The following is a 27,011-nucleotide window of genomic DNA, read 5'->3' on the forward strand; positions in this document are numbered from 1 at the left end:
GAGGATGTGGTGTCAGCCTTGATAGAAAATGATCTAAAGTGGTGCCAAAGGGCAAAGCAACACTAGCTTAAGCATGGAGATAGAAATACCCACTACTTTCATATGCAGGCAAGTCAAAGAAGGAAGACCAATACTATCAAATGGGTTGAGGCCTCACAAGGAAGGTATGTTACTGAGCAGACAGAGATTGGAGGTGTGTTCACAAGTTACTTCTCTTCACTTTTTACTTCCACCCATCCCTCAAATTTTGAAAACTGTCTATCTGCACTGGAAACAAAACTTGATTTGGAGATGCAGGCTTGGTTAATGATCCCTTTCAATAGAGAACATATAATAGAGGCTATCTTTCAGATGAATCCACTAGGGTCTCCTGGCCCTGATGGATTCCCAGCTCAATTTTATCAAAAGCACTGGGAGGTAGTGGGAGAACAAGTGTGTAATTTCGCACTCAAAGTCCTAAACCAGGGTGGATCTCTTAAGGAGGTTAATGACACCTTCATTACCCTCATACCAAAAATTAAAAACCCCAAGAGAGTTACTGATTACAGACCAATTAGCTTGTGCAATGTGGTGTACAAAATAGTCTCCAAAACCCTTTCAAACAGGTTGAAGGCCATTCTGCCTAAGCTTATTTCCCTTAACCAAAGTGCCTTTGTACCCGAGAGACTCATTTCTGATAACACACTAGTTGCCTATGAGATCCTTCACACCATGAACTCAAAAATGAAAGGCAAAAGAGGCTTTATGGCAATGAAATTAGATATGAGTAAGGCCTACGATAGGGTGGAATGGCATTTGTTGAAGCTATTATGGCCAAGATGGAGTTCCCTCCACATTGGATTAACTTAATTCAGACCTGCCTCCAGTCTGTATCATACTCAATACTGGTTAATGGTGAGCCTCAAAAGCCTTTTTTGCCTTTAAGGGGCCTTAGACAAGGTGACCCTTTATCCCCCTACCACTTCATTTTATGTGTAGAAGCCCTCACTACCCTTTTAAACAAAGCTGAAGGCTGTGGTGTCTTGACCCCTATCCCTATTGGAAGAGGTTCAGTATTAGTGAATCACCTATTTTTTGCAGATGATAGCCTGCTCTTCTGCCAAGCTTCAACTGAGGAACTCAGACATGTGCTCAACTTACTTGATGTATATGAGAAGGCCTCAGGACAGGTGATTAATAAAGACAAATCTTCGATTTTTTTCAGCAGAAACAATGGCCAAGCAGTTCAAAGGCAAATTTTGGAGATTGCAGGAGTTAAATCTTCTAGCATTTTTGAAAGATACTTGGGTCTACCTGCATTGGTGGGAAGAGCAAAGCTGGCATCATTCCATTCTCTAATTGATAGGACTTGGAGTCGAGTTACAAACTGGAAAAACAAGTTTCTCTCTTCAGCAGGGAAGGAAGTTCTCCTCAAAGCAGTCCTTCAAGCCATACCTACCTATGCCATGGGTATGTTTTTGATACCAGCCTCTATCACTAATAAAATAAATCAGTTACTCAGGAAGTTCTGGTGGGGCTTCAATGAAGATAGCTCCAAGATTCAGTGGGTCAATTGGAAACAACTCAGCTTCAGTAAAGACATGGGAGGGCTTGGGTTTCGAGATTTGAGGAGTTTTAATCTAGCCTTACTTTCCAAGCAAGGTTCGAGAATTTTACAAAACCCAAACTCTCTGTTGGCCAGGGTTCTTAAGCAGAAGTATTTCAGCAAAGTGGGGCTTTTAGAAGCCAAAGTGGGGTCAGGGCCTTCTTTTGCCTGGAGAGGTATCCATGCAGGCCTAAGGCTATTAAAGGAAGGCCTCATATGGAGGGTGGGGAATGGACAACAAGTCAATATATGGTCAGATAAATGGCTACCCTTCTCCCATCCATATAAGATTCAGTCCACCCGAGATGTGGATTGTTGGTGTGAAAAGGTTTGTGATTTGATTGATCCCCAAATGCAGCAATGGAAGGAATCTTTGCTCCAAGAGCTCTTCACCCAGCAGGAAATTGATGATATTAAATCAATACCAATTAGCCTTGGGGGGAGAGAGGACCAACTAGTTTGGCTATTTACTACAAATGGGAGATATACTGTCAAGAGTGGATATCACCTCAGTAAAAGTTTGGAGTGTAGCCTAGAAGGGGAGACCTTAGGCAAAGCCAAGGAAGAACAAGCTTGGAAGGCTATTTGGAAGTTGAGAGTACCCCCTGCTACCAAAATGTTTTTATGGAGAGCATGCAAGGAGGCTTTACCAACTCTAGCAAATCTGAGAAGGAGGAAAGTTGTGGAAAATAGTTCATGTCTGATCTGTAAGCAGGAGCCAGAAACTTCTGGACATGTTCTATGGGGCTGCATTGCTGCAAAGGATGTGTGGGGTCAGGGAGTGAAAAAAGTGCAAAAACTATCCTTTCAAAGTGATTTGATCTTTGATATCTGGTCAAGACTGGTAGAGATGCTTAGTTTAGAGGAACTTGAAGAAGTGGCAGCTACTATGAGGGGCATATGGACTAGAAGGAACAATACTCTTCATGGTAAAGATTTCAAACATCCAAATGCTCTCCACCAACTGGCCAAGGCAGAACTGGTATCATACAAGGAAACTCTAACAGAGGAGCTAGTTCTCAAGCTCCCAGCTCACGTAGGGACTCCAAAGTGGTCAAAGCCTGAGGTGGGTCCTATAAAGTCAACTAGGACGTGGCTGTAAATCAAAAGGAAGGGCACATAGGAATTGGAGTGCTCATTAGAGATCACCAAGGTTTCTTTATTGGAAGCCTACAGACACACAGATCCTTCAAAGGAACCCCTTTCGATATTGAAGCCTATGGCATACTCCTAGCAACAGTTTATTGCAAAGAGTTTGGCATAACACATTGTTTGTTGGAGGGGGATTCAAAGCAAGTAGTGGATTTAATGAATCATCACACAAAAAACTAGAGTTTGGGTGGCTGCCTGGTGGAAGATGCAAGGGTGGTACTTAACTCCTTTGCTTGTTGGTCAGTGGTTCATACATACTGAGATGCAAACATGGCAGCACATCATCTAGCAAAATCTGCTCTTGAATGCACAGAGGATCTATATGATCTTGAAACTTGTCCCTCATGTATCTTTTCTATTGTCACAAAAGAAATGATGTAGTTGTATTACTCGATTTCTGAGTATGAATTGATGTAATTGGCACTTATGTTTAATGAGATCAGTTTCTTTTATAAAAAAAAAAAAGAATATGATCCAGAAAACTTTTTAGAGATCATATTCACAGCATTAGATTGGTCAAGTAAAACTTCCTTAAAAGTAGAAATAGTTGGGCATGCACTAGTTACATGCCCTGGATCTTCACATATGTTACATTTTTCAGAAATGGATGGTAAGATTTACAACTCATTGACTTTCTTAAGCTCTATAGATTCTACCTTCTTAGAGAGTAATGCAAGTCTAGCATGTAAATCATTAGATTCTTTCAAATGATACTTTCCACCCCCACTTAAAAATTTTTTATTTTTAGATCTATCATGCACCTTAGAAACATCCCATGACTAAGCATTTTCAGACAAATAGTCAAAGTAGTCAAAGGCCTCCAAGGGTTCTTTATTAAAAAAATTCACCATTGCACATGGTTTCCACAAATTGTCTCATCTTTGGTTGTAAACCCTTGTAGAAAAAACTTATGACCCTCCAATTCTCATATCCATGATAAGGACATGCATTTAATAAGTCTTTAAAATGTTCCCAGCAGTGATAAAATGTTTCTACATCCTTTTGACCAAAATTCATAATTTGTCTTTTCAAGGCATTCTTCCTATGCATAGGGAAATTTTTTTAAAAAAATTTAGTTTGCATTTCTTGCCAAGTCCAAATAGACGTTGGCCTTAAGGAGTTTAGCTAGGTTTTAGCCTTGTCCTTAAGAGAAAATGGGAACAGTTTTAACCTAATGACTTCCTCAGTGCATGTTCTATCCATGAAAGTTAAGCAAACTTCTTCAAACTCTTTGATGTGCAAATAAGGGTTTTCTGATTCTATGCCATGAAAATTTGGTAACAATGGAATCATCTCAGGTTTGAAGTTCAAATTATTTGCATTCAAAGGTTGAATGATACAAGAGGGTGGACTAATCCTATCAGACTGCAAATATTCTCTAAGTGTCCTATTAGGATTTACCATTTCCTTATCATTTTGATCATTTTCAGCCATGTTGCTATGAGTATTTGATGATTCAAATGCTGAATCATGAGAAACAAATTCACCCCAAGATGAGGTTGATGATTCAGTCCTAGAAAGTTTATATGTGCTATCTCTAGCCCAACTAGACAAGCAAATTCAGCAAAATAAAATAAAAGCAAACAAATAAAATGAGAGGAAAAAATATCACCCAAGTTGTGAAGAGGTTCACAACTCCACAAACACCCTCAAAGTAATAAAATAATGTTCTGAAAACACCAGTTGTCCCCGACAACGGCGCCAAAAACTTGACTCGGTCTCAAATGTGTTTCCAACTGTAGAAGTGTCAAGTTGTATCAAGGATAAGTCCAGAATCGTATTCCACAGGGACAAATGATTTTCAAAGTATTTGTGAAGGCTTATTGTTAGAATATGGTGATGTAAAATGCTATGTAAAGTTCTTTTTGGATTTTGATGCTTATTAAAACAGTTTGGAAAGATAAAAAGTAATTTATACACAGTAAGGGATTTGCTGGCAATGGACTGTTTGGTGGAGCTTGGAGGATCTCGGATCTATGACTTTGCTCTAAAATATATGAATTAAATCATGCACAATTGGATTTCTAAAAATGAAATGGTTCCAAAGATGTTATAAAAGTATTTTTAGTTTTATCTAGGCACAACAAAGTTACTAATCAGTAGCTAAAATTGACAAGTTCACAGAATCAATTTGACAAACACTTGGGTTACAGTTTAAGACATCCTTTGTTTCCACCATTTGCAAGGTTTTCTAGGCATTACTCTCCTCTTACTAACCCAATCAAGGTATTAATAAAATGGAATGTGGAAAATATAAGTTCAAAGTAAGTATGCTAGTACCTAAAACAAAATATCATCACTAAGCATCCATCGAAATCACTATAATACGCAGTTGATGGAATCCTTGATTAATTCAAGGTTCTGATGTGTTGTGTGTCTACAACAAAGCAAGAACAAGAGCAAGAGATTTCATCAAACTTCCCTTTCCATAATTCAATTTCAAGCAAAGTAAGACATGCAATCGAAGCTACAGAAAAGCCAGCAAGCAATGAAGAACAATAGAAAGTTTTACCGCAACACAAGCTATGGAGTTAGCCTAAGTTTACCATCATTAACATTAGAACTCAACAAAAATGAAAACCCTAAAAATTCTTAAAATTTTCTGGAATGCAAGAGCAGAAAAATAAAACCGAATCTTCACCCCTCTCCAATTCCAACTCTCTTTCATATTTATCATGCCTTCCATGGTCATCTTCTCTCTCTTCGTAACCGCTGCCTTTATCCTTTGCTACGGACGTCTCCTTCGCGTAACCGTATTGCCCCCTTTGCCTTTTACCTTCTATTTCTCTCTTTTCTTTTGTCTCTCGAATGTTCCTTCCCGAAATGTTCTTCCCTTCTTCTCCTGTTAGCAGACGTGTGCCTCAATCTTCCATTGCTATGTTATGAAACATGTAAGCCTTATTGCAGGCATGGGCCTCAACCTTCACACATGAGAATTAAGCCTGTGTAAGTCTAAGCTAAGTAAAACTATGCCCAAGTCTATTTTTACTGTGTAATCAGTCTTTTCATGTCAACAACCCAACTGTCATTTATTGTTTATTAAATACTCTTTTTGCAAATCAAACTTATTTAATCAAGTGTAATAAGAGTACTTAACACAACATTATTTCCCTTTTATCAATCACATTTCACATTTCCCTTTTAGGTTTGACAGGCTTTCTCCATATCTCCTTATAAACCTTGTTGGAATCCTCTCTTTCTTCATCTTCACGAATTCAAAAGAAAACTCTCCACTGATGATAAGTGCATATTTAAGTTGAATAAAGGCTCCCACCATACTCACATCGGCCCCATCAAAACTTTGAACAAATCTTCACCAACCAACAAATTTAACATGTATTCCACCATCACCCTTTAAGATCAAAATCAAAATAAACAAAGTGAAATAGCTTACCCAAATCTTTGTTCCCCCAACGATTCTCCACAATTTCTTTTCCCTTTCCTCTATCAAACGCCTCAAAAACCACTTTAAGTGGCAATATGTCAAACATATAGTGAGAAACAAATTTCTTACCCCTACAATTCCAAGTAAGGAAGAGGACATTAGTGTTAGAGTTATCTCCACTAAAATTAACAAGTCCATCCAATACCAGCTTCAAGGCTTCTTCATTGAACTGGGATATGTGCTATGCTGCTTCAATATCATACTTAAGAACTGCACTGTCAATTGGCTTGTCTGGTGTTTCTCCATCTTCTTTAATCCACATGTGTTCTAGAATCTGAGTAGAAGTAATCCTTTTCTTTGAGTCCCGTGTTAGCATCTTGCAAACCAAGTCCTTGGCATTACTTGAAATAGCTGGCCATGGCTTGCTTTCAAAGTCGATTTCCCCTTGCATAATAGTATCTAAAATCTCCTTCTCCGTCTTCGCCCAAAATGGAGGTACGCCATTGAATAATATATATATGATAAATCCTCCACTCCAAATGTCTCTTTCCTTCCCATATCTCTGATGTAATACTTTAGGTGCAACATAATAAATACTCCCATCTATATCCCGGTACACCTTCCCTTCTCAGATGCGGACAAGCCAAAATCCATTCGCAAGTTCTTTTCCATTGTCTGTGTGATACTCCGTATTTTAGTATATTTTAATTAAAGGATTATTTTAATTAATTTAAATATTGGTTTTCTTGTTTTAAAATTTATTGGGTTTCTCGTTGGTTTATTTCATGATTTTTAAGTTGTGAAATCTATTTTGGTGTGCTTTCTTAATATTAAATATTGTTTTGCATTTAAATTGTTCTTTAATTTAAATTATTTGTTTGTGGATTTTAAAATTATTGTGATGTTGGATTTAATTATTTTATTTTACGTAGTCTTTGTGTTTAAATTATTTTATTTAAATTTATTTTTTTGAAATAATTTTCGTTGGATCATTTTGTGACCCAAGACGTGAGGATTGAACCTCATTTCTTTCCCTCACTTTTTTCTTATCCTCTTTTTCTTTTCTTCCTCTTTTCTTTTCCCCCCATTTATTTTCTCCTCTCTCTCTCCTCTCTCCCGCACGCACACATCCCTCCCTCCCCGTCCGCGCTTCGTCCTCCAGCTTCCAACGCTGCGCGCTGCTGTGGTTGGCACTGCCCCTCCCTTTCTCTTCCTCTCCTGCCGACGACCTCCCCTGTAACACCCTGTATTTTAGTGTATTTTTAATGAATGATTATTTTTACTAATTTAAAGTTTATTCTCTTGTTTTAAAATTGGATGAATTTTTAGTGGGTTTATTGTTATGATTTTAATTTTGTGAAAATTATTTTGATGTACTTTCATAATATTTAATTATTGTTATGCATTTAAATTTCTCTTTATTCTAAATTATTTTATTGTTGGTTTTAATTATTTTATTTTCATTTAATCACTACGTTCGAATTATTTTATTTTACTTGTTGTTTTGAAATCGTTTCCTTTGGATTATTTTTGTGACCCAAGATGTGAGGACTGGACCTCATTTCTTTCCCTCCATTTTCTCTTTCCTCTCTTTTTCTTTATTCTTTTCTTTTCTTTTTCTTCTTTTCTTTCTTCTCCCTCTGCTTCCCGCGCGACACCCCTCTCCCTCTCTCTCCCCATGTGCTTCTCCTTCTCCACCCAGCCACCTCCACGCACAGCCGTGCGTGACACCGCCCCTCCCATAAGCTTCCCGACTAGCCGACCATCATCCCCCACCAATCTCAGCCCCGAACTCGCTGCCATTTGTCCCCACAGCGTTCTCTTCACTCCAGCGTTGCCGTCGCGCCACTTCCGGCCACCATTTCTTCACCACTTTATCATCGACCTCATAGCAACCCAATGGACCCATCCTCACCTCCGCTCTGTCATCGGTGAAGCACATTCATCAACATTTCCGTTTTGGACTTTTTGGTCTTCAATCGCTGCCCACGCCGCCACCCATGGCCAACCACCACCACCACTAGTTTCACTGACATCCCTAAGCTCTATCCTATCAATCTCGAGTCTTAGTTTGTCCCCGTTCAAAAGTGGGTTTTTGAGACCCACGGCCACAGTGCATTTTGTAATGTTACATTTCTGAGCCATCACTTCTTGCACCTCCGGGATCCTCCGAAAATTATTATTTAGCACTGTAAGTATTTTTCCAAATAACTTTTGAGATTTAAATGTATTTTTGCACTAACTCATTACACTGTGATCTGGTTGGTTTTGCCGGACTGAGTCCGAGGAGTACGGGGGTCGGATGGATTGGAGGATGGAGTTGTTTGTGTGTTTGGTGTGTTGGGAGTTGTTGGTTATTGAGATGTTACATGTACATGGCATATTTGCACGCATGATCATGTTTGTAAAAGAAACTAGGTTTTCGTGTAATTGCATTCATGTTCATGTGTATTTTATGAAAACTGAGTTTTCATGTGAGAATGGATTTTGGGTGCGTGTGTATCACGACCCCAAACTGAGATGGGACATTATCTCGGTGGAGCTCTTCTGGTCACTCGGGAGCGGAATATACTGAGTGACGTCCCCTGGATTGTCGCTGGCCAACAATGGGATCAGACGAGATGGTCTCGTGCCGACTCTGTGGCCCCTCTGCTGGCGGGGACCAGAGGATATTTGGCCACGAACGCGCTGGGCGCGGAGCTGGGCATTGGTACGAAGTTAGGACGTGCATATGGTCTCTAGGGGAGATCATGGTGCATATGATAATAATGGATTAATGGACTATTTTCTGGAAAAATAGCATGTGTTGGATATGGATTTTGTGTGAATCATTTTCAGGGAAAATGTTTTACAGATATATTTAGGCCAAAATGGGATTTTGGCGTGTGTGGAAAATAATCATTTTCGAGGAAAATGACATTTTGGGGCATAATGCATATTTCATCATGTGCATGCATTATTGATGGTAGCATTAATGCATTTGTAATCTCGTGGTTGTTTGATTTATACTTACCTGCGGTATCCTTTTTGGTAACGTATATTTTGATGCATATGAAGCTGAGGGTGAACCTGAAAATTCGGCTCCACCCGAGGAGTGATTTGGGATCACTCATTTTATTTTGGGACTTGTATTATATTTTATTTGGGATGACTGTATAACTTTTAAACTACTTTTACTGATATTTAAATTATGTTTAAATTCTGGTACTTAGTTGACTTAATTATCCGCTACGTTGTTTTTGTACACTGTTGCATGTACACACACTTGACACTATCGTTGGGATGCATGACCGTGTTGTCATCATCCTAGCGTCTCGATCCCCGAGTTTCTGTACATGGGGGTCAGGGGGGCCACATCCCCCTCCGGTTTTCAGCTCCTCCCTCACCGCCGTGAGCCCCCACGCATGGTATCAAGCCGCGGCACCCTTTGAGCTCGCGCGCCACCTCTGGCCACCATTTCTTCACCACATCTTCCTTGACCTCCTAGCAAGCTAACCCACCCAATCCCCAGCTCCAATCCACCACCGGTGAAGCTCCACCATCCACATTTTTGTTTTGAGCATTTTGGCATCCAAACACCTCCCACGCCGCCACCCATGGCTAACCACCACCAACATTGGCTTCACCGACATCCCTAAGTCCTTCCATATCAATCTTGGGTTTTGGTTTGCCCTTGTTCAAAAGTGGGTTTTTGAGACCCACGGCCACAGTGCATTTTGCACTGTTCTGTTGCTGTGTCGCCACCTCTTGCACCTCCGTGATGTTTCAAAAATTATATTATAGCATTGTAAGTATTTTCTCAAAGAACTTTTGAGATTTAAGTGTATTTTGTGCTAACCCATTTACTGTGAATTAGTTGGTTGTGCCGGACTGAGTCTGAGGAGTAAGGGGGTCAGTTGGATTGGATGATGAAGTTGTTTTTGTGATTGGTTTATGCTATGAGATTTGTTGGCTGTTTCGGTTTTAAATATTGCTGTTTTGAGTTTGACGTTGGTTATGGTGGATATTGGTGATTTTAGGAAGTGATAATATATTTTGGGATTATGAGGGTTTCAAGTTTTGAGGAATTAAAATAGGTTATTTTAGAATCTTAGGCTTAAATATTGAAATCCGTGATTGATTGAAAACTTACGAAAATTACGTGATTATTTTTATAGGTGACGATTTATAGTCGACTCGACATTTTTTAAGAAAATTCTGAAAGGCTAAGAAGTTCAGGTAAGCGGGGTTCCTATACTAGATTTTGCATAAAAATAAAATGGTCTGAGGTCAATTTTGAAAATGTGCATGTTTTGTTATGAAAGGAAATTTTGAAAACGACCTTAGTTATTTGTTTTGCATGACTCATGAAATTCTGTTTAAGAATAAAGTACTTTCTGTTATGACTGGTGCAGACATGAGCAAAGTTTTGGCCTTATGTTTCTGAACTATACAAAAGATAGCGAATATGAAAAATTGTGCATAAATTATATTTTTGTGATCTAATGTTGTTCTATTCTGTAAATGTTCTGTACTCTGATGTGATATGATGTAATTTTTGAAACCTTTGGCATGACATTCTGTTTCTATTCTGACATTACCACGGGTGTAAAACTGTGGCTTCTGTTTGGGTTGGTACCAACTTTTCTTTTTTTGGTGCACCCACTGATGCAAACCAAGGAGCTGGACATGCTGATCATACAAGTGGGAATGGAGCTGAATTTGCACAAGACCCTTTGTCACTTCCTAGTGGCCCAATTACAAGACTTAGAGCCAAACGTTTCAAGGAAGCACTAAATGGGCTAATCCAAGAGAATTGGGCTGATTCTAAAAAGACCAAGATGGGCTCAAATAATATTCAAGACTTAGTCCATGTCATCAAGGCAATTGAAGAGGCTAATTAGCACATAGAAATATGATGAATGGTCTGACCATTAAAGGACGTGAATTTGTTAAGTTTCAAGAATATTAAATAGGTGAATGAACTTGGTCTTGCCTGGGTACGTGAAATACATTGAATTTAGTCATTTAGTCATTTCTGGCTGCCTCTAGAAGTCCAAGAGGCCTAAAATTCGTGGGACTTGTTATGTTAATATTTGTGTTGCTTTTAAAGCTGTAGTTATGACTTTTCCTATTCTTGGAGGGTTGTTCCAAGTATATAAAGGGGTTATTTCGAGTTTTAATATCAGATTTGAAATTTCAGAAACTTATTTGTCTTTGTGAGGTCTTGTGTTCCTCTTGGTTCTTCAAAGAACTCCTTGAACTTATCAAGTTAATCTTGTGGCGTTCAAGCTCCAAACTTATCACCTTGATTCTGATTTCTGGGTGTGGCGTTTTCAATCCTTCGTAGTCTTGGTTCTCATCTAGTTGGGTGACTGGTCAAGGCTCAACAAATCTTGTCAATACGATCTTGGGGTTCCAAGCCATCATTGTTATCGGGTTTCTTCACAATTGTTGGTGGAGTTCATATCATTTTGGTATCAGAGCTTTGGTTCTAAGATAAGTTTGTCTATCTTTTATTTTCGTTCTATTTCCTGTAAAAAAAAAAAAAAACGAAAAAAGATATTGTGGAAAAAAAAAAAGGTACACGATTCCAGTAAGAAAACTTCTTCCTTTCAATCTTGTATCTCACCTTATTCAAGTACTTGAACTTTTGATGAGTTTTGGTTGTTTATTTTCTGAATTGCTGCTGGATTATTTTGAATGAGTTTCTTGAAGTTCGATTAAGAACTAAAGAAGACACAGAAGAGTGGAAAAAGGCAAGAGTGCGAGACCATATGAGGGTAAAAGCCGTTTAGAGTGAAAACACGAGTGCAAGTGTATCAATTCTTGAGTGAAACACGTGAGGGAGTGCTTGTGAGGATTCTAACTTTGTTTGCAAATTTTAAAACATGTCTAATAATCAAGAAGAAGACACAACCGAAGAATTTCGACAACCTCCAGTTCCAAACCTCCAAATGCAAGCGATGTTAGGGGAGATGAGGCGTACGTTGAGGGCTGAATTAGAACCTATTCACGAAAGGTTGGACAGGGTAGAAGCAGAAACTCCTAGGGGCAGCAACATGACATCCACAATAGGCAGCATGGTGGGCGTGGTCTGTGGCGGAATGTTGATGGAGAGGCGGAGTCGGAGGAGTTTGATGAGCAATATTTGAACCGAGGCAGGATTGAGCATGGGTATAGAAATAGAGAAGCTAGGATGGGTAGGCCTAGGAGGGATAACGATTTAGGAAATATAAAGATTAAAATCCCATCTTTTCAAGGTAAAAATGATCCTGAAGTTTATTTGGAGTGGGAAACCAAAATGGAGATGGTTTTTTATTGTCACAACTACTCAGAGATAAAGAAGGTTAAGTTGGCTGCAATTGAATTTACCGATTATGCCATTGTGTGGTGGGATCAATTACTGATTAATAGGAGGAGGAATAGAGAGCCACCCGTGGACACTTGGGAGGAAATGAAAATGCTTATGAGGAAGCGTTTTGTACCCAGCCACTATTATAGGGGATTGTATCAAAAATTACAGAGGTTAATTCAAGGATCTAAAAGTGTGGATGAGTATTACAAGGAGATGGAGGTAGCTATGATCCGCGCTAATGTAGAAGAGGACAGGGAAGCCACCATGGCTAGGTTTTTGCACGGTTTAAATCGTGAGATTGCGGATATAGTCGAGATGTAGCACTATGTTGAGTTGACAGATATGGTGCATCAAGCCATAAAGGTGGAGGAACAATTCAAACGAAAGGGATTGGCTTGGAGGGGGCTGCCTATGGCTACAACCAGCTAGTGGAAGACAACTCCAAAAAGGGATGAGCAGCAACAAAATAAGCCAAAATTTGAATCCTCTAAGAATGACAACTTAAAGACCGCCACTACTTCAAGTACAATCGAGACTTCAAGTTCTAAAACACGTGATATTAAATGTTTTAAATGTCAGGGGCGCGGACATATAGCCAGCCAGTGTGTAAACAAGAGGGTGATGGTGATAAATGCCCAAGGAGAGCTTGAGTCAGAAAATGAGGAAGAAGTAGATAATGATGATATGCCATCTATGGAGGATGCTGACGATGAGCAAAATGCTGTGGTTGGAGATTTATTGGTTGCAAGGCGAGTTCTCAATGTGCAGGTTAAGGAGGAAGAAAGTAACCAAAGGGAGAACTTGTTTCATACTCGGTGCTTTGTAAATAACAAAGTTTGCAGTGTCATTATCGATGGTGGGAGTTGTACAAATGTAGCCAGCACTTATTTGGTGGAGAAATTGGCTTTAACTACCTTGAAACATCCTCAACCTTACCGGCTTCAGTGGTTGAATGAATGTGGGGAAATCAAGGTGACAAGACAAGTGTTGGTGGCATTATCCATTGGCAAATATGAGGATGAGGTGCTTTGTGATGTGGTTCCTATGCACGCATGCCATTTACTGTTGGGAAGACCATGGCAGTATGATCTGAGGGTTACGCATGATGGATTCACAAATAAGTATTCCTTCACTCTTAATAGGCAACCTATTACTCTTGTGCCATTAACTCCAAAACAGGTCAGGGAGGACCAATTAAAGTTACAAAGTTCGAATGAAAAAAAAAAGGAAAAGGAAAGGAAAGCCGAAACTGAAAAAAAAGACTTAAAAAAAAAAGGAGAGAAAAACATTGATCAGAGTGAAAAAGAAAGAGAGAGGATTTCGGCTATAGTGAGAGCAAGAGAGGAGAAATTCAATTACATTGCAAAAAAAAGTGAGATCAAGAGAGCATTATTTTCACACCAGCCCCTTATTGTACTCATGTACAAGGAGGCTCTTTTATGTACTAATGATCTCGTCGGTGCTTTGCCGAGCAATATTGTTTCTCTTTTGCAGGAGTTTGAAGATGTCCTTCCTGAAGAGGTACCTTATGGTTTACCTCCAATCCGAGGGATTGAACATCAAATTGATTTCATACCTGGTGCATCAATTCCAAACCGACCTGCTTATAGGAGTAATCCCGAGGAGACCAAGGAACTTCAGAGGCAAGTAAGTGAATTATTGGAGAAGGGGTTTGTGCGTGAAAGTATGAGTCCTTGTGCGGTTCCGGTGCTGTTAGTTCCCAAGAAGGATGGAACATGGAGGATGTGTGTTGACTGCCGAGCCATCAACAACATAACGGTAAAGTATCGTCATCCCATTCCTAGACTAGATGATATGCTGGATGAATTGCATGGTTCTTGTGTCTTTACAAAAATTGATCTTAAGAGTGGATATCATCAGATTAGGATGAAAGAAGGTGATGAATGGAAAACTGCTTTTAAGACTAAATATGGTTTGTATGAGTGGTTAGTGATGCCTTTCGGTTTAACTAATGCTCCGAGCACATTTATGCGTTTGATGAACCATGTTTTGCGAGCATTTATTGGCAGATTTGTAGTTGTGTATTTTGATGATATCCTGATCTATAGCAAAAATTTGGAAGAACATGTAATGCATTTGAAATCTGTTTTGGAAATTCTAAGGAAAGAAAGGTTGTTTGCTAACCTCAAAAAGTGCACCTTTTGCACGGATAAGCTTGTGTTTCTTGGTTTTGTTGTTAGTAAGAGAGGAATTGAGGTGGATGAGGAAAAGGTGAAGGCAATCCAAGAGTGGTCAACGCCTACAACAGTCAGCCAAGTGAGGAGTTTCCACGGCTTAGCTAGCTTCTATAGACGGTTTGTGCGTGATTTTAGTAGCTTAGCCGCCCCTCTTACTGAAGTCATCAAGAAAAATGTGCCGTTTAAGTGGGGAAAAGAACAAGAAAAGGCATTTAGTCTGATCAAAGAAAAGTTAACTAATGCACCTTTGCTTGTTTTACCTAACTTTGCTAAAACTTTTGAAATTGAGTGTGATGCTTCAGGCATAGGTATTGGAGCTGTTTTGATGCAAGAAGGCCGTCCAATTGCTTATTTCAGTGAAAAGTTGAGTGGGGCAGCCCTAAATTACCCTACTTATGATAAGGAGATGTATGCCTTGGTGAGGGCTTTGGAAAATTGGCAACACTATCTATGGCCAAAGGAGTTTGTGATTCACACAGATCATGAGTCTTTGAAGCATTTGAAAGGACAGCAAAGGTTGAACAAACGCCATGCCAAGTGGGTGGAATTCATTGAAACATTTCCGTATGTGATCAGATATAAGCAAGGTAAGGAAAATGTGGTGGCTGATGCATTGTCCCGAAGGTATGCCTTACTTTCCATTTTAGATACAAAAATGCTTGGCTTTGAATACATTAAGGAATTGTATGCTCAAGATTCTAATTTTGGTGATGTGTTTAATGCATGTGAAAAAATGGCGTTTGGTAAGTTTTATAGGTATGATGGATTTTTGTTTCGGGAAAATAAACTGTATTTGCCAATATGTTCTTTGCGCGAATTGCTTGTGAGAGAAGCTCATGGTGGTGGTTTGATGGGTCATTTTGGTGTAGCTAAGACTTTAGGAATTTGCTTACAATAGAAGTATACATTCTGCAACTAAGTTTTCACCATTTGAAATTGTTTATGGCTTTAACCCATTGTCACCTTTGGATTTAACTTCTTTACCTTTGAGTGAACGTGTGAACTTAGATGGCAAAAAGAAGGCAGAATTTGTAAAGATGATTCATGAAAAGGCACGGCTGAACATTGAAAGGAGGACTAAACAATATGTCCATCAAGCCAACAAGGGACGTAAGAAGGTAGTGTTTCAACCAGGAGATTGGGTTTGGTTGCACTTAAGGAAGGACCGTTTTCCAGAGAAGCGGCGTTCAAAACTCCTACCTCGGGGTGACGGGCCATTTCAAGTAGTAGAACGCATCAATGATAATGCCTACAAGCTTGACTTACCAGGTGAGTATGGTGTCAGTGCAAGCTTTAATGTTGCTGATTTGTCTCCTTTTGATGTAGGTGATGATTTGAGGACAAATCCTTCTCAAGAGGGGGAGAATGATGCAAACCAAGGAGCTGGACATACTGATCATACAAGTGGGAATGGAGCTGAATTTGCACATGACCCTTTGTCACTTCCTAGTGGCCCAATTGCAAGACTTAGAGCCAAACGTTTCAAGGAAGCACTAAATGGGCTAATCCAAGAGAATTGGGCTGATTCTAAAAAGACCAAGATGGGCTCAAATAATATTCAAGACTTAGTCCATGTCATCAAGGCAATTGAAGAGGCTAATTAGCACATAGAAATATGATGAATGGTCTGACCATTAAAGGACGTGAATTTGTTAAGTTTCAAGAATATTAAATAGGTGAATGAACTTGGTCTTGCCTGGGTACGTGAAATACATTGAATTTAGTCATTTAGTCATTTCTGGCTGCCTCTAGAAGTCCAAGAGGCCTAAAATTCGTGGGACTTGTTATGTTAATATTTGTGTTGCTTTTAAAGCTGTAGTTATGACTTTTCCTATTCTTGGAGGGTTGTTCCAAGTATATAAAGGGGTTATTTCGAGTTTTAATATCAGATTTGAAATTTCAGAAACTTATTTGTCTTTGTGAGGTCTTGTGTTCCTCTTGGTTCTTCAAAGAACTCCTTGAACTTATCAAGTTAATCTTGTGGCGTTCAAGCTCCAAACATATCACCTTGATTCTGATTTATGGGTGTGGCATTTTCAATTCTTCGTAGTCTTGGTTCTCATCTAGTTGGGTGACTGGTCAAGGCTCAACAAATCTTGTCAATACGATCTTGGGGTTCCAAGCCATCATTGTTATCGGGTTTCATCACAATTGTTGTGGAGTTCATATCACCCACTTTGGAAACAAAGTGCTTTTTTACGTGGTCTTTCCTTTATGCACACTCGAGGCTCCGAGAATGATAAGGGGAAGATTCACATTTTGTTTCTGCTCGGTTGGCCGCCGGGGTTTGCACAATCCTACCACGGGGATTAAACATGGAATTCTGTTCTGATATGATGTTTCAGTTATGCTTTGCCAAGGGAATTTTGAATAAGAATATTGTGAACTTTCGCTCTGATATTTTTGCTAACATGTTCTGACTCTGCATTCTGAAAATAAAAAGTGTTTTGTTCTGCATTTTGAAATCTGTAAATGCTCATGTTTGCATACTAGTATATGTTCTCTGCTTACTGAGTTGTTGATAACTCACCCTCTCTTATCTCCAATATTTTCAGATGATTTTTGGATGTTTCAGCTGATGATCAGGACTATAAAGAATTGGGTGAGATGACTTAAGAATAGTGGATTAAGAATAGAAAGCTTTTGATGAATATTGGTATTTTTTATAATTATATTGTTGAAATGTGAGTTTAAGTGACATGCAGAGAAGTTGGTAATTTTTGGGGTTATTGTATTACGAGTATGTGTGGTTAATTAAATTTGAAGTGTTTACGTTGGATTTGGAGCTTTTGGAAGAGTATTAGCAATGTTGGAGTTGATTATCATGTAATTTGAGTTAACTCTTCGGACCTTCGGGGACATGGCGTTACAGTCTGCCTCTGTCCCATCAACTCAGTTGTTGCTTTCTTCTCATAATCAAGCACAATTGTAGCATGCATAAGCTCCTGGTGCATGCCATCAATCTCTGCTCTTAAAAGAGGAATATGTTGATTATCAACTTTCAATCTTAAAATGTCCTTTGTGAGGCTTTGAACTTGTGTTCAACTTCTTAAGGGGCTCTCACGAAATTCTATTTGAAATAACACATAAATTTGGTGTTGCTGGTCTTTCTGACCTCTCTTCTTCGAAATGTTAGGGAGTGCATAAGGAATGAGATCTGCTATTTCTTTCTCCCTCTTCTCATTCTCTTCAAGCTGAATGGCATTTTGATGCCACCATTCATGAAGAGCAAACCCTTCCTCTGGCTCCATCTCAGTCGGTAGTGGGAGCACTGGCCCATCTGAGACAAAAGCGTCGTCATCAGCGCCATTTTGACTTAAAACCGTAACCATTTTCATTCTTCACATGGATCTAATCATACGGAGACTGGGAGTAGCTAGCGTTGGATCATCAAATACAAAGATCCCCAGAGAGTCAGAGGCATGGTCAAAAGTGATGTCACCATCCGCAAGGAACCCTCGGAAGAAGTCTCCTGCGGCAGTTGTGAAGCTGGAGTAGGATACGGATCTGTCACTGTAGCCATCGAAGTTCTCATCGTCGTCATCAACAAATGACAATCAGAATAGTTCACATTCATCTCCTCACTCGAGGGAAATGGATCGTTCTCCTCCTTCAATTAGGTATCATCTGTCGCTTTGTGCACTACCGACTTTTGAGTTTCTTCAGTTGAATCCGTTGTTGTTTTCTTCGCTTCAAGAACAATATAACCATCGTCAAATATTGATGTCCCTATCAACATAACATCATCTTCTAAAACAACTCCTTTGTGTCTCACTTGGTGTTGTTCCAACGGATAGATGCTTCTCCTATAAACATATTTGATATTGAGCTTCACATAGTAAATACTGAAGAAATAATCAACTAAAATTTTTAAATTTTTTTCTTTTGAACATTTCACTGTAAGGACCATTTCTCCAGGATCTCTATACAATTCATCATAGAGTGCACGGTGATAATTTTGAAAACATACTTGAAGTTTTGCATTACTCAGCTTCATGGCAAGATCATCGACTCTAGATACCACTTGTTAAGACCTTGCTAATTATCTTCTTTTTTGCTAGTTGGTTGTATGCAAGATCACAAATGGATGAACATGCAGGCTGCGTGTGAGAGTAAATGGATGAGCACAAGTTGTTTGAAAAAAGGCATTAGAGCCACACCATTAATTGATAGAGGTCCTTATTCAAGGGAGGACCAATATCCATACATGAAATTCAACTACAGATTCAACTTAGACAAGACTCTAGAATAATTCCCTTCCATCTCTCTACTCTCACCTAATACCCCATACAATTCTCACAGCATATCCCATAACAGAAAAAGGAAGTAACGGTGAAATGACTAATAAAAACAACAGTACTAAATGACAGACTAAAAGTCCCAAAACGCACAACTTTAACCAAAACGCACACTTCACTAACACTAATACTAAACGGCACTGTGCAGATCTCCAGGACGACGACGTCTCAGTTGGATTCATAACATATACTCTCCCACCAAAGCTTCCAACTTGGATAAAGCCTAGTGCCTAACCCCAATGTAGCCCTTGGTGGATCCTGCGACTACTCGGATGGGGCATGGATCTACGACCACCAGCCGAGACTGGCAAGGTATGATGGCTCGTGCAAGGAGATATTCAAGGGCTGGAATTGCATCTCCAACAACAAATGCAATTATTGGGAACTCACCAAGTGGCGGTGGAAGGGCGGCGCTGTGATTTCCCGCTGTTCGATCCCGTTTACTTTCTTGAGAAGTACAAGAACACCAACATCGGTACTCTCTCCCTCTTTAGTTAAGCAGTAATTTCTGTAGTGTTGCCCTGAAGAATTGAGTCATCATGCTACTTGTATAACCTATGAAAGTTTAACAGTGCAGGGTTTGTTGGGGATTCCTTGAATAGAAACATGTTCATTTCTCTATTTTGCACTCTGAAACGTGTTTCCAGTGAAGTGAAGAAGTGGCGGCTAGCTGGTGCTGATCGTGGATTTACTTTTCTGAACCATAATCTTACCATCGCATATCACCACACAAATCTTTTGGCTCACTATGATAGATAAGGTCTCTAATTGCGTGAAGTACTTCACAATGACATGAATAAAAGCTTTTATTATTGTGAAGGCACAAATGATTGTGTTTTATTTCAGCTCGCTGATTACCAGACCCATATAGGGAGGTATAAACAACTTCTAGAAAAAGGCATGTTATTGAATGGTCTAAAAAAGGAATTTTGATTCCTTTGGGAAATTTTCAACTCCTTGACAAAGGCCTGTGCACCCCAGGATTATTCAAAATTTTATTCTTGGACATCCGATGCTAATAAAAAAATAGTTATTCAGGAATGTGGTTGGCAACAATGAGTAGATTAGCTTACATTTTATCATTGGTGGTTAAGAAGGGTGATGAAACTGATGCTTGGTTAGTTGGTTGCAATTTGGATGTTCAATTAACTTCTTCTCATGCCTAAGTTGAAGCTATAGACCGTGCAGTTCTTCAATTTCTTTTTCGTTTGGGGGGTCCTCAAATGCATGAGATTGCCTCGGTATTCATGAATTATAAGGTGTTGAACATAATAGTTTGTTTCTTTTTCTTAGTCGTTTAGTTGATTTTGTGCACATTATATTCTACAGTTTTGGGTAATTTAGGCTTGCTCTGGTCCTGTTTCGTGCAGGTGGTCAGCTAATGCTAATGGTGGTGTGTTGGAATCTCTTGGATTTAGAGAGGGTTTTACACTTGATGTTGATGTTCCAGAAGGCACGTGGGCGGGTGCACCAGCCTTCCATGATATTCTAATTTTTAACTCAGGACACTGGTAAATTTATGCCCTCCAAATATCCTAGGGAATTGATAACTACTGGCCATATGACCATTGAAATTTACCATTGCTTGTATGACAGAGCCAGTTAGTGGTGCTGTTTACTCTTCTGCTTATGATTTATTCTGTCCTTATATTTGTTATTTTTGACTATGGGAACAGTTTTAAGAGCAAGAAGATATCACTGATCCTTTATGTGGCCTTTTTTGGTTCTTGTTAATAGGTGGTGGGCTCTTTCAAAGTTTGACCCTGTGAAGTCACCCTGTCATACCTCCAATACCACCTGATGTTGGCCTGGATATGGTTTTAAAGCACATGGTACAGGATTGAATATTTTTTTATTATTTAATTTTAAGTAATTGCGAAGAAGATATAGGCTTATACAAAATGGTTGTCCAACGTGTGACGCCCGCAAATTCCGCTTGGGATCGGACGGACATTTGAAGCGTCGAGACATGCAACACAAGGTTACCTGCCCCCGTTCATGACATATAAGATGCAATATTCCTAACATGCATCTAGCATTATGCAATATTCGCAGCGGATAATTTTTCTTTTTAGCAATACTATGCACCAAACCGAAATATCCCAAATACTTAAAACATACTTCATACATAATGACATACTAAACAACTGAGATCACAATATTAATCCATATGGTTGTGATCAAAAGAGTGATGGAGATTGAACTCTACAAATACAAGTAGTAATCTGAGGTAACTACTGTATTAACACCTACATCGCATCGTCGCTTAGTCGACCATTTCCAGTTGGTCGATTCCCGATTCTCCTTCAGATCCTGTAACAAAATCTACCATTCGGGGGAATGGTAGTTGGGACTACCACAGTGAGATTTGATTACAAATCTCAGCAAGTTAACAGGAAACTTCCACACAGGTTAATGATGCATGCATGGCAGTAAAAGCATGAATGCATAATCAAATCGTAAGTAATCATAGCATAACTTGACATACAACATAACATAACTGGCATAACTTAAACTGAAACTGAAGCTTAGCATGAACGTGACTTGAAACATAACATGGACTTCAAACATAACATGAACGTGAACATGCATAATTTGAACTTGAACTTGAGCATGACATAACATAAATGTGAACTTGGAACATAACGTAAACGTGAACATAACATAACATGAACTTGGAACATATTCTTGTCTCATGGGATTACCATGATTGCGTGAACGTAAATTTGGAATCTTATTCAATAGACTTAATCATTAACATGACCATATGGGTGCTACACAGGTCCCCTTGAGCCGTGTGTCCCTGCCGATTACCGCATCACATCACAGGTTTCTATACCAGCTGTGAGTGCGTTAATACGTACTCCACAGTTGTTGTGGCCCCACGTATTCTACGTGTCACAATTGCTGTGTCTCACGTAGTGTATGCTCCACAGTTGTTGTGGCCCCATACTTCATGCTCCACAGTTGTTGTGGCCCCATGACTTATCTGCTTGTGCCACACTTGCTGTGGACACACATAACATAATATGTGGCACCATCGGCGTTAGTGCCTAGCGCGCTCCAGTGACCAGCTAATTAGGCCCCATTCGCAACCTGTTGACTGTACTTCGTCAACCCAGGGAATTTCACACCTATTTAGACACTCCAGCGTGAACAAAGGAGTTCCACTAGGATATTACCCCATCCTAGTGCTTAGGGTCGTGATTGACATGAATGACTTAACTGGCAGACATGACATTTCGTAACATGACGTAACATGAACGTGACATAAAAGACAGAAATCTTGACGTAACATAACGTGACATGAACGTAGGACGACAGACATGACATACTTCGAGACATAAATGTAACAGAGAACATTTCATAACATGTTATACATGTAACATGCAACATTTCGTAACATGGCATACCATATAACATACAACATTTCTTAACGTGGCGTAACACGCGACAATGAATATTACATGACAAGAAATACATGTAACAGATGGCATACTTAACTTAACATGACATACTTGCAATGTATAGCATGTATAGCAATACGTGACAGAATATCTTGTGTAACAGATGAATAATTCATGACATAATAAATTCTGTGTAACAGATAAATATGTAATGACTTGGCATGGCACATATGATAACATGCATACATACAATTTAGTTCCCTTACTTATCACACATACACATTAAATTGATAGTAAGTTAAAAGCTAACTTACCTCGATTTTCGCGCTTCGAGACAAAACTCAAGTGCGATAACGGGAAACTGAAAGTAGTGATTTCTAAAAATTAGAACTTAATCACTAACAATTAGGAATATGGAAAAATATCAACTTAGAGTAAAATTACCATTTTACCCTCTACATGTGGGAAAATGACTATTTTACCCCTAACTTAAGGATTTGCATCATAACTTCAAAAATCACCAAAATTTACATACCTTATGTAAATTTTGTCCTAAACTCAAATATCAATTCATAAAAATTTAAAACCAAACACAACCATCAAAACTCTATATGGCCGAAACTTACAAAGGCTATTTCCTTTGCTTTTTGTTGTAATTCTTTCAAATCTCAAAACTCATGATTAAATCAAAATTTTTCTTCTACTACACTCATAACATATTCTTAAGAATAATCATGTTTTGAATCATGAAAAAAAGTCATCAAAATCACTAAAACCATACTTGAACTTTTTGGTTTCTCTTCAAAGTTCAAAACAGAATTTTGTTTCTAACTTGTTTTGATCAACCTCTTGATCCATGACTTATAAAGAAGTGATCTTCAAACCAAAACATCACATGGTTCAAAAAGGTGTCCTAAAACAGATCCAAGCTTCAAACTCAAGATCACATGGGTAAACATCAACAAAAACATAAATTTAGCCAAGAACATCATCACTTTGGCCTAACCGAATATCTCCTTCCATAAAATTTCATATGTTCGAAACTAACATCAAATATCTTCAAAATAACATTCTAACAAGTATATAAGATGCTTAGGATCTTCCAATAAAAATATCAAAGCCATTGGAATAAGATTAAACCATAAAAGATTTAAACTTTCTCAAAACAGAAACTGTTTTTCCTCTTCCAGTTTCTAAGTTTCTAGACCTAAGAAAATATTTCACCAAAACTTTTAATCATGCAACAAATCCTCAACCAATAATCATATACACATGTTAACAGTACTCCATAAAAATTTCGGACCAAGATCTATTCATTAGCTTGGTCAAAAACTACAAAATATAACACACTCTCCAGTTTATCGCCCAGAATGACCTTTCTGGGGTCTAAACAACTTTTTACCAATCAAATGATCTCCAAATGGAACAAATAAGATATCCACGTAAACTATACTCCAAAATAAACAACTTGTATGAAGGAAACGTTGCGAGGAAACACTTACAAAAGCTTCGAAACAGGCATTCAAAAGAGGTACAAAAAACTGTCCGAGAGTGTCTTTCGTGTTCTATAAAGGAAAAGTGTAAAGGAGAGTTGCTTTTTCGTGGGAAGTGGACTGAAGAGCTTCTTACACAAGCTATGTAAAGTGATAGGACTGAAGGAATGGTTGAGTGTTGGCCTTTTCTTCTCATAAAAATCAGACCAAGATCTTTTCTTAAGGTGGAGTGTAAGAGGGAATGAGTGAGGTGGCCCTTTAGCTATGTCTTTCAAGAACCTTCTAGGCTCTTCTTGTACAGATCTGGCCAGCCAAGTGGGGGTACAAAACTTAGCCATGAAGCAATCCTATGGTGAGCAAATTCGTGGGCCTTAATGGGCCTAAACCGAATGGGCCTAAAATTTGGGGTTTAAAGAGGGTTTGGGTTGCTATCAAGCCCAAATCCAATATCACTTGGCCCAATCAATTTTTTCAAGGTTAACAAGGTTGGATAATGATGTTCTAACACAAATTTGAAGGATTAATAGCATGTGGAAGTGATTTAATCAAGTGATTAAACACAATGCTAGAAAACGGATTAGAAAATGTTTAGAGGCCAACTTTAGGGTTTTGGGGAAACCGTTTAGGGTTTCGATTTCAACCATGCTTTTGGGCTTTCGATTGGATGCCCACCATTTAGAATTTCACTAGGATTGAAAACCTCTTTGATCTGGCACAATTTGGTTGAGCAGATGAAACAAAGTTTTGCTTAAGCGACATGATCTCACACCTTGATTTCTTCAAATCCAACAAACGTTCCTTATGGTGCCAAGTGTCTAAAATTATTCACTAAGTGTGGCTAAGATCTTGCCAAGTGTCCAAATAAAACTTCTCTAATCCAATTTGGACATTCCACACTGTGATTTCGAAACACTGTAATTGGTGCGCTTATCGAGGTTACTATTCACTTCGAAAAAGTGAATCATAAACTTAGTACTAAAAATTCCTAAATATTCATATTAACCTTTAGTGAAAATCTTTTACCGAAATTTAACCTCGAAGTGCCCCTAAAAATAATTTCACAATTTCCAACAGACGTTTCGTCCGGAATTATGAAAATAGGATATTGTGCCATAAAATCATAAATAATCCACTGAGTGTAATGACGTAGACCATAATGCATTCTGACACTTCTAACCACCTCAAATAAATAAAACTCATATTTCTAGCAGCATAGTGAGTGATAACACTGACTATGTTGACAGACTAAAACCTATGCAATAGGTCGATTCGTAAAAACTTATGAGATTTTCACGAGATTCCTAAAGTCAATAGAAATTCCGCCAATGAATTTCTAGCGGGCTGTTACATCCTCCCCTCCTAAAAAAAAAATTTCGTCCTCGAAATCGACGTAAGTACAAACATAAAATACGCTCAAAAGAAAAAGTTGCTTACCAACTTATTGCCCATCACTGGATGCCTCTTCACGCCCAAGGGGCAGGTCTCGTTCTTCTTGAAATAACGCCTCCTTCTCGTAGTCAACACTATTCTTATCTATAACCATCACATGGTTATACAAAAAGACTATCACTATAACATTAAGGCATAACAATCCCAAAGATTACTGACTAAACTTAATGACTTCTAGACTTTTTAGGTTACTGACTCCTTGCTTAAAAGAAATCACTATTCTCTTCACTATTCAATGAATTATCCACAACGTGTATATATATCTACCATTCTTAACTCTTTCTCTCTCAAATCATATCAATTTGTACTGGAGTCCTTCCACAAGGTAGGTCAAATCGTACCAGCATACTCTCTAAATCTAAAACTTCAAGTATTCATGCAGTTCAATTTGGAAGAATTTAATCCATACACAACTGAATTCCCATTCTCTATTTCCTCAAGGAATTATATCTGCCTAGGACTAGCTTACTCCTTCATAATCACCACGAATCGTTCCTCCTCCTAGGTGGTACCTTGATAAACGATCAGCTATTAACCTCAACTCAAGAGTTTCTCTCTTATGATTAACATAGCTCTTCTGTCCATCATGAGTTACCTTTTATTCTGACTCTAATCCAAAGAATTTGTTCTTACTGCTCACGTAAATCCTTAAGACAAGCTTTTACTCCCCATATAAAAGTCTCCAATATAAGGGCAATCTAGGTTTCCACAAACACGGTGCTTCGCCAGAAACCATTTATTCGCGATTGGTTAAAACTATTATCATAAGTGAATCCTACTAAGGCCAAAGCTTCTCCCACACACTGTACTCTTCCGAACACAAATTTCATTGTAACATTCGAATCAAAACAAACTCCAAATACTTGGGATACTAATTCATCAACCTTGAATATCCTTCCTCGTACTACTAAAAGATATTCCATATCTACACTGGTATGAATAGAAATACTCTTAATGAAAAATGTTACTCTTACCACCTGGTAACAATTCAGAGTACGAACTAAACGTACAATACCACAATCACTAAAAATAGGGCCTCGCTTAAATCAAACTGCGTACAAGTTATAAACCTCAATGATTTAACTTACCTAAAGTATCAATAATGCACTAGTACCATCAATTGTAATCTAATCAACCTTAGATAAGCTTAACAATATAGAGGTCTTAGAAAAAATACCAGTGACGGTGCCAACTCCTTTAGTTCCTGGGGCGTCAGCATCTGCGTCTCTAGAAGTACTTGCATACACTTAAGCTAGTACTGGAGGTCGTGGCTTTGGTTTGGAATCTCGAATGGGAATAGTTCCATTTCTCCGGCCTCTTTTGGGACAATTTGATCAAATGGTCAGGTTGGCCACATCTGAAATAGAGTCCTAAGGTAAGTTTGCAATTGCCTCCATGGTTCTTTCCTGACATCCCACATATTGGGTATGTGGTTAGTATTGTGCTTCCAGTCTCGATGCCTTTTCCCTTATCTGGTCCAGTAGATATCTTCTTCATTTCTAGATTTTCTTCAGTAGCAGACAATGAAGTTCTCTTTCATTCGGTATTGATCTGGATCGCTAGACCTCTCTGCTCAGCCTCTACTATCGCGGCCACGTTTACTAACTCTTGGTAATTCTTTATTCTTAGGCAAGCTACTTGGCTATGGATCCATGGCTAAAGTCCAGCTTGAAACTTTCGTGCCTGCATCCTTTGAGTAGAAATCAA

The 27,011-nt window shown here is 38.7% G+C and overlaps 2 pseudogenes; both read left to right on the top strand.

Moving 5' to 3' along the window:
* The first annotated feature begins 12,300 nt into the window (after positions 1–12,300).
* On the top strand, positions 12,301–16,165 carry LOC118349465 (annotated as a pseudogene).
* A 1,837-nt stretch (positions 16,166–18,002) lies between these two features.
* Positions 18,003–20,799, top strand: LOC118349466 (annotated as a pseudogene).
* The last annotated feature ends 6,212 nt before the right edge of the window (positions 20,800–27,011 follow it).

This window comes from Juglans regia, chromosome 9 (genome assembly GCF_001411555.2).
Source record: "Juglans regia cultivar Chandler chromosome 9, Walnut 2.0, whole genome shotgun sequence".
NCBI classification, from domain to species: domain Eukaryota; kingdom Viridiplantae; phylum Streptophyta; class Magnoliopsida; order Fagales; family Juglandaceae; genus Juglans; species Juglans regia.